The sequence below is a fragment of the Teleopsis dalmanni genome, chromosome X (genome assembly GCF_002237135.1).
Source record: "Teleopsis dalmanni isolate 2A chromosome X, ASM223713v2, whole genome shotgun sequence".
Taxonomy (NCBI): Eukaryota; Metazoa; Arthropoda; class Insecta; order Diptera; family Diopsidae; genus Teleopsis; species Teleopsis dalmanni.
In genome coordinates, this window is record NC_051848.1 from 99,252,008 (window position 1) to 99,259,312 (window position 7,305).

General features: G+C 24.1%; 1 protein-coding gene across 1 annotated transcript in view; it reads left to right on the forward strand.

Annotated features, from left to right (window-relative positions):
* Positions 1–7,305, forward strand: part of LOC119688805 — a 13,218-nt gene that overhangs the window by 4,068 nt on the left and 1,845 nt on the right. The gene's annotated exons all lie outside the window — the stretch shown is intronic.

Sequence of the window (7,305 nt, forward strand, 5' to 3'; positions counted from 1 at the left end):
TATCAGCTTTAATCTACTTTAATTTATTCGAGTTTATATGACTCCCATTTGGATTAGAAAATGCACATACTACCTTACAGAGAGCTCTGTTGACATTCTTGGAGAACATATAGAAAAATCATGCTATGTTTACAAAGATTCTGTTTTAATTTTTGGTGCAGATAATAAAGCCCAATTCGATAATATCAAAAAAATTGTTTAAACCTTGGAAAAGGCAAATATGAAAATTCAACCCAATATAAGTGTGAATATCTAAAAAGCACAGTCGAGTTTTTAGGATTCATTATTCTTTAAATGGGATGAAATAAAACCAGTAAAAGAAAAGATCGTACTTACGTTGCTCAAACTTTTTTCATCGTTTTATTAAGGACTACGCCAAAATCCTTGACGATTCTTTTAAGAATGGAAGAAGAACGAGTCTGCAAAAATAATTAGGTAAAAAACGTACAACTCTCAATGAAAATGCAATCGAAGCATTCAACAAATTTAAAAGAACGCTAACTTGAGAAGATGTCTTATTATCTTATCCTAACTTTAAAACTGATTTGCAACTTATAACAATTGGTTCACAGTATGCATTACGTGGAGAACTTGCGCAACAAGACAAACCAAACATTTTTATTTCAAGAACATTAAATCAGGCTGAAGAGCACTAGCTACAAATGAAGAACAGATGCTCGCAATAGTATGGACACTAAAACTTTTCAAGAATTACCGATACGGATCAGCCAAGTTCAAGATAATTCAAGAATTTCATAATTTATACACAAGACTTCCATAGATATGGAATACGTTACGCACTCAAAATAGTTACAGATATTTCTAATCAATCCGAAGACAAAAATATCATTATTGCCGAACATAATTGCACCTATAGAAATTCGAAAATAAGATATAAATTTTAACTAAGTATTATCTTACTAAAATGCAATCTAAGATTCTTTTAATTGTAAACCAACGTACGATTGTAAATTAAATAAGTATGACCGTCATCCAGTTATACCAACTTTACGAGAAACCCCTATTCTCGAATGTGCTGGTAAGATAGTTCATATGCACATATAGTATTTCTTATGTTCCTATTACCGACAGTTGATATATTAATTAATTAAATATTTAAATTAATATAGATATTTATTGATCTAACCTGGTATCGTCTCTATTGAAGTTAAATTAAAAAAAGAATAGAGACATATATATAAATAAAAAATTGAATTTTTAATTAAAAAGTAAATTATTTATTTTCAAAATAAACCCAAATTATTTTTAAATGTAAATTAAATTATTTAATTAATAAATATTATAATTAAAAAAAATTATAAATTTTTAAAATATATTTATATTGTATAAAATTAATTATAGATAATATAAATTATCTATAAATAAATTATCTATTTCATAATTTAAAATATTATATATGACACATTTTTTAAATATTTTATAAATATAAATATATAAGAGTGGAATTTATATATAAATTATTTAATGAAATAGGGTTGTAATAATAATGGTTTGATATATAAACATTAATTAATAAATCATTCATATATTTGGCAATATTTTTGAATGCAATATTAGACAAAACATAACTAATAAAATTTAACGATTTCTAAATTAAAAATTTTTTGAAATTTAGATTAATAGATATCTATTATTTATTAAATATTTATATAAATATAGATATTTATTGATTTAACTTTGTATAGTTTCTATTAAAATTAAGTTATTTAATAAATTTGTAATAAGTATAAGATTTTTGTAAATTATTATTAAAGGGAACAAAATTATAGTTAAGAATAATTTTTATGTGTTATAAATATTTTATTTAATTTATATATTTATTTTAAATTTTATTATTTTGTATAAATTTATTAATAAATTTCTAATAAGTACAAGATTTTTGTAAATTATTATAAAGTTTAATTTTAGCTTACAAGATTGTTTAAAATTAATTTTACATATAATTAATAATCACATAGAGTGATCATTAATTAATTTAAAAAATTTATTTTATTTATTTAAAAGCAGTTATTGATATTAATAATTTAAGAAATTAAGAATTAGTTATAATTATAATATTAACAAAATTTGTGCCAGCAGTTGCGGTTAAACAAATAATAAAAATGTTTTATTTTAAAGTTAGTTAAATTATTTAAGTAAAATTTAAAATTAATTTATTAGGTGAAATTATAATTTAAATTAAAGTTAAAAAATGTTTGATATAAACTAGGATTAGATGCCTTATTATTAAAAATGTAAAATTTAAACTTTTTCAGACTTAAACTGAGTTTTCAGACTTATTTCTCCAAATAGAAGAATTCTGTATAAAGCTTAGCAAGCTTAGCTTAGATATTATATCTACCTAGTAGCCAATTTACTAACCAACAAACAAAACAAAAATATCAGACGTGGTATCAGTATGTCACATGAAAAACTGGAACCATTTTTCGATCTATCCTCTGATTACTCACCTTCATTAATTACTTCAGTAAACTATAAACTCTTAAAAACTATACTTATAAAATCACAAATTGACTTAAATATAAGAAGTGTATTAGTTCACATATACTAAATATTAAATATTATATACCACATATATTAAATATTAGACGTTGTATTCAAAACCATTATTATAGTCATTGTAAATGTAGCAATTGTATCGATGCTACGAAGTTATAACAAGTAGTAGGCAGCTTAGTTAATAAGAAAAAACAAACTAGAACAGAATAGCAAATACCCTGCTCAACAGCTCTAAAGAGTAGACTACAATTGTATAAATGAAATTTACATTCGAAGTAAACACGGCTTCAATCATATATTCAATTTCTAACTATGACACACCTCATAGATTATTCCCTCTGGCGCTCAGCTAAGAATATAAAAAATTTAATCCTTAGAGATAATCCAATTCGGTTACAAAATAGGGAATGGGCTAGTACTGATGCTTTTGCCATTCATCTATCTAAAGTTTTAAAAGCAAATGAAGGGCCCAGTAACACCATACCAAAAATTTAAATGTAAGAAATTCACCGATAAGATTAAAATAATGCCACTTAATGAAGTTATCAGATATTAAAATATTACCGGCAAAATCCATCAAGAAATCAAGAAAATCAAGATATTAAATAATACTAAGCATTCATCCGAATTCCGCTACTACCACAAATATGGTGCAAAAGCAATTAAATAATGTGGAGGAACAGCTACATAAGAGGAGAATTGAAATTAATGAATCGAAATGCATTCAAATGAAGGATACTCTAAAAAAAGGGGTCATGTCCGACATTGATTTTTAATAGAAAAGCATTTCCCCAAATAGATTCAGTTAGCAATTTCGGAGTAACACTCGACAGCAGATTACCATGGAAAAATCATATAAACAATATACTAATACTAGCATAACAGAAAATTTCCAACCTTCATTAGATTGTTGATCCCAACTCAATACCTAGTCTAGACAATAAAATGCTTCTTGCTAATACAATAATAAAATCATGCTGAGTGTATGCGATGTAACTTTGGGGTACTGCTTTCAACATAACTCTAATACCTAAATAAATAGATCTAAATAGACTGCAATTAAAAACGTGGATGTAGAATGTAGAATGCACATGAAAACTATTTTCCCTCTTTAACTACTTGATAATATTAATATTGATGATGTTTGTTTATATTGCAATAATTCTTATCACTAATATTATGAGTCTATATTTTTTTTGTCAAAATATATTTAAAAACTATTTCGTTATAAATTAGTGATAATGTAATAATTTCTAGTACAATGGTACAGGAAATAACACAAAATATACTAGCTTTACGATTTGATAAATTATTGTTAGTTTTCAAAGGAAAGATTCAATAAATTAATCTAAATTAAAAAACAACAATTTGAAAAAACAAATAAAATTTACAAAACCAGATTCGAAAATATTTCAAAATCACCCATTCCGATATCTATATATAGAGAGCATTACGTGAACCATTACGTGACTTGGAAATATCACTACGAATGTCCACATATGCAACCACGTTATATTAATATAGAGAGTATTCCTTCAAAGTTGGAATTATCCTCCTTCAATACATTAATTCTGCGCTTTTATATTAAGTATTATTAAATGGAAAATTAAAGTGCTGTGATATATCAGTTTACAGCTTTAGTTGTACATTTTACAGGTTTTTTGATAAATATAGTTCTTTTCAATAATTTGAAAACTTTAATCTCTGAGTGAATTAAGGAACCACTGGGCATTAAACAATGTCATGGACTTGAAGAACACTTTATCAGTTTCTGCGATGGAAGTCAATATTCACTTTTATTCATCTTTGATCACAGTGCAAAAGTAAATCAATGCGAATTGATAGTTTTGCTATTCAAATCGTACAATATAATATAAGGATTATATATAATCACATTACCATTAAACGAAATAAATTAAACTGAAGAGAGCGATAAAAAGTAATTATTATAATTTCTTCTAAGAGAAACTAATATTAGATCTTTAATGATGAGTTCAAGTTCTGTGTAAAATGTGAAATATTATGAAGATTTCAAAACTACAATGGACAATAGTTGTTTTATCAGCAACCACGCAAAATATTGCTCCAAATTTCTAATTAGTAAAATGATTATTTTTACAATTCATGTGGACTTAACCAGATTCGGAAATAGTTCACAGTCAGTTATGTCTATTTAAATTTATAGAAAGCACTTTAACTAATGTTTGTTGCGCGAACTAGAAACATCATTGCAAATGTATCCGCATGTAATCACAATATACTAACATAGAAAATATTCCTTCAAAATTGGAATTATCATCCTCTATCAGCTTTAATCTACATATTCGAATTTATATGACTCCCATTTGGATTAGAAAATGCACATACTATCTTACAGAGAGCTCTGTTGACATTCTTGGAGAACATATAGAAAAACCATGCTATGTTTACAAAGATTCTGTTTTAATTTTTGGTACAGATAATAAAGCCCAATTCGATAATATCGAATAAATTGTTTAAACCTTGGAAAAGACAAATATAAAAATTCAACCCAATATAAGTGTGAATGTCTAAAAAGCACAGTCGAGTTTTTAGGATTCATTATTCTTTAAATGGGATGAAATAAATTCAGCAAAAGAAGAGATCGTACTTACGTCGCTCAAGCTTTTTTCATCGTTTTATTAAGGACTACGCCAAAGTTAAAGCATTGCAAAACCCTTGACGATTCTTTTAAGAATGCAAGAAGAACGAGTCTGCAAAAATAATTAGGTAAAAAACGTACTACTCTCAATGAAAATGCAATCGAAGCATTCAACAAATTTAAAAGAACGCTAACTTGAGAAGATGTCTTATTATCTTATCCTAACTTTAAAACTGATTTGCAACTTATAACAATTGGTTCACAGTATGCATTACGTGGAGAACTTGCTCAATAAGACAAACCAAACATTTTTATTTCAAGAACATTAAATGAGGCTGAAGAGCACTAGCTACAAATGAAGAACAGATGCTCGCAATAGTATGGACACTAAAACTTTTCAAGAATTACCGATACGGATCAGCCAAGTTCAAGATAATTCAAGAATTTCATAATTTATACACAAGACTTCCATAGATATGGAATACGTTACGCACTCAAAATAGTTACAGATATTTCTAATCAATCCGAAGACAAAAATATCATTATTGCCGAACATAATTGCACCTATAGAAATTCGAAAATAAGATATAAATTTTAACTAAGTATTATCTTACTAAAATGCAATCTAAGATTCTTTTAATTGTAAACCAACGTACGATTGTAAATTAAATAAGTATGACCGTCATCCAGTTATACCAACTTTACGAGAAACCCCTATTCTCGAATGTGCTGGTAAGATAGTTCATATGCACATATAGTATTTCTTATGTTCCTATTACCGACAGTTGATATATTAATTAATTAAATATTTAAATTAATATAGATATTTATTGATCTAACCTGGTATCGTCTCTATTGAAGTTAAATTAAAAAAAGAATAGAGACATATATATAAATAAAAAATTGAATTTTTAATTAAAAAGTAAATTATTTATTTTCAAAATAAACCCAAATTATTTTTAAATGTAAATTAAATTATTTAATTAATAAATATTATAATTAAAAAAAATTATAAATTTTTAAAATATATTTATATTGTATAAAATTAATTATAGATAATATAAATTATCTATAAATAAATTATCTATTTCATAATTTAAAATATTATATATGACACATTTTTTAAATATTTTATAAATATAAATATATAAGAGTGGAATTTATATATAAATTATTTAATGAAATAGGGTTGTAATAATAATGGTTTGATATATAAACATTAATTAATAAATTATTCATATGTTTGGCAATATTTTTGAATGCAATATTAGACAAAACATAACTAATAAAATTTAACGATTTCTAAATTAAAAATTTTTTGAAATTTAGATTAATAGATATCTATTATTTATTAAATATTTATATAAATATAGATATTTATTGATTTAACTTTGTATAGTTTCTATTAAAATTAAGTTATTTAATGAATTTGTAATAAATATAAGATTTTTGTAAATTATTATTAAAGGGGACAAAATTATAGTTAAGAATTATTTTTATGTGTTATAAATATTTTATTTAATTTATATATTTATTTTAAATTTTATTATTTTTTATAAATTTATTAATAAATTTCTAATAAGTACAAGATTTTTGTAAATTATTATAAAGTTTAATTTTAGCTTACAAGATTGTTTAAAATTAATTTTACATATAATTAATAATCACATAGAGTGATCATTAATTAATTTAAAAAATTTATTTTATTTATTTAAAAGCAGTTATTGATATTAATAATTTAAGAAATTAAGAATTAGTTATAATTATAATATTAACAAAATTTGTGCCAGCAGTTGCGGTTAAACAAATAATAAAAATGTTTTATTTTAAAGTTAGTTAAATTATTTAAGTAAAATTTAAAATTAATTTATTAGGTGAAATTATAATTTAAATTAAAGTTAAAAAATGTTTGATATAAACTAGGATTAGATGCCTTATTATTAAAAATGTAAAATTTAAACTTTTTCAGACTTAAACTGAGTTTTCAGACTTATTTCTCCAAATAGAAGAATTCTGTATAAAGCTTAGCAAGCTTAGCTTAGATATTATATCTACCTAGTAGCCAATTTACTAACCAACAAACAAAACAAAAATATCAGACGTGGTATCAGTATGTCACATGAAAAACTGGAACCATTTTTCGATCTATCCTCTGATTACTCACC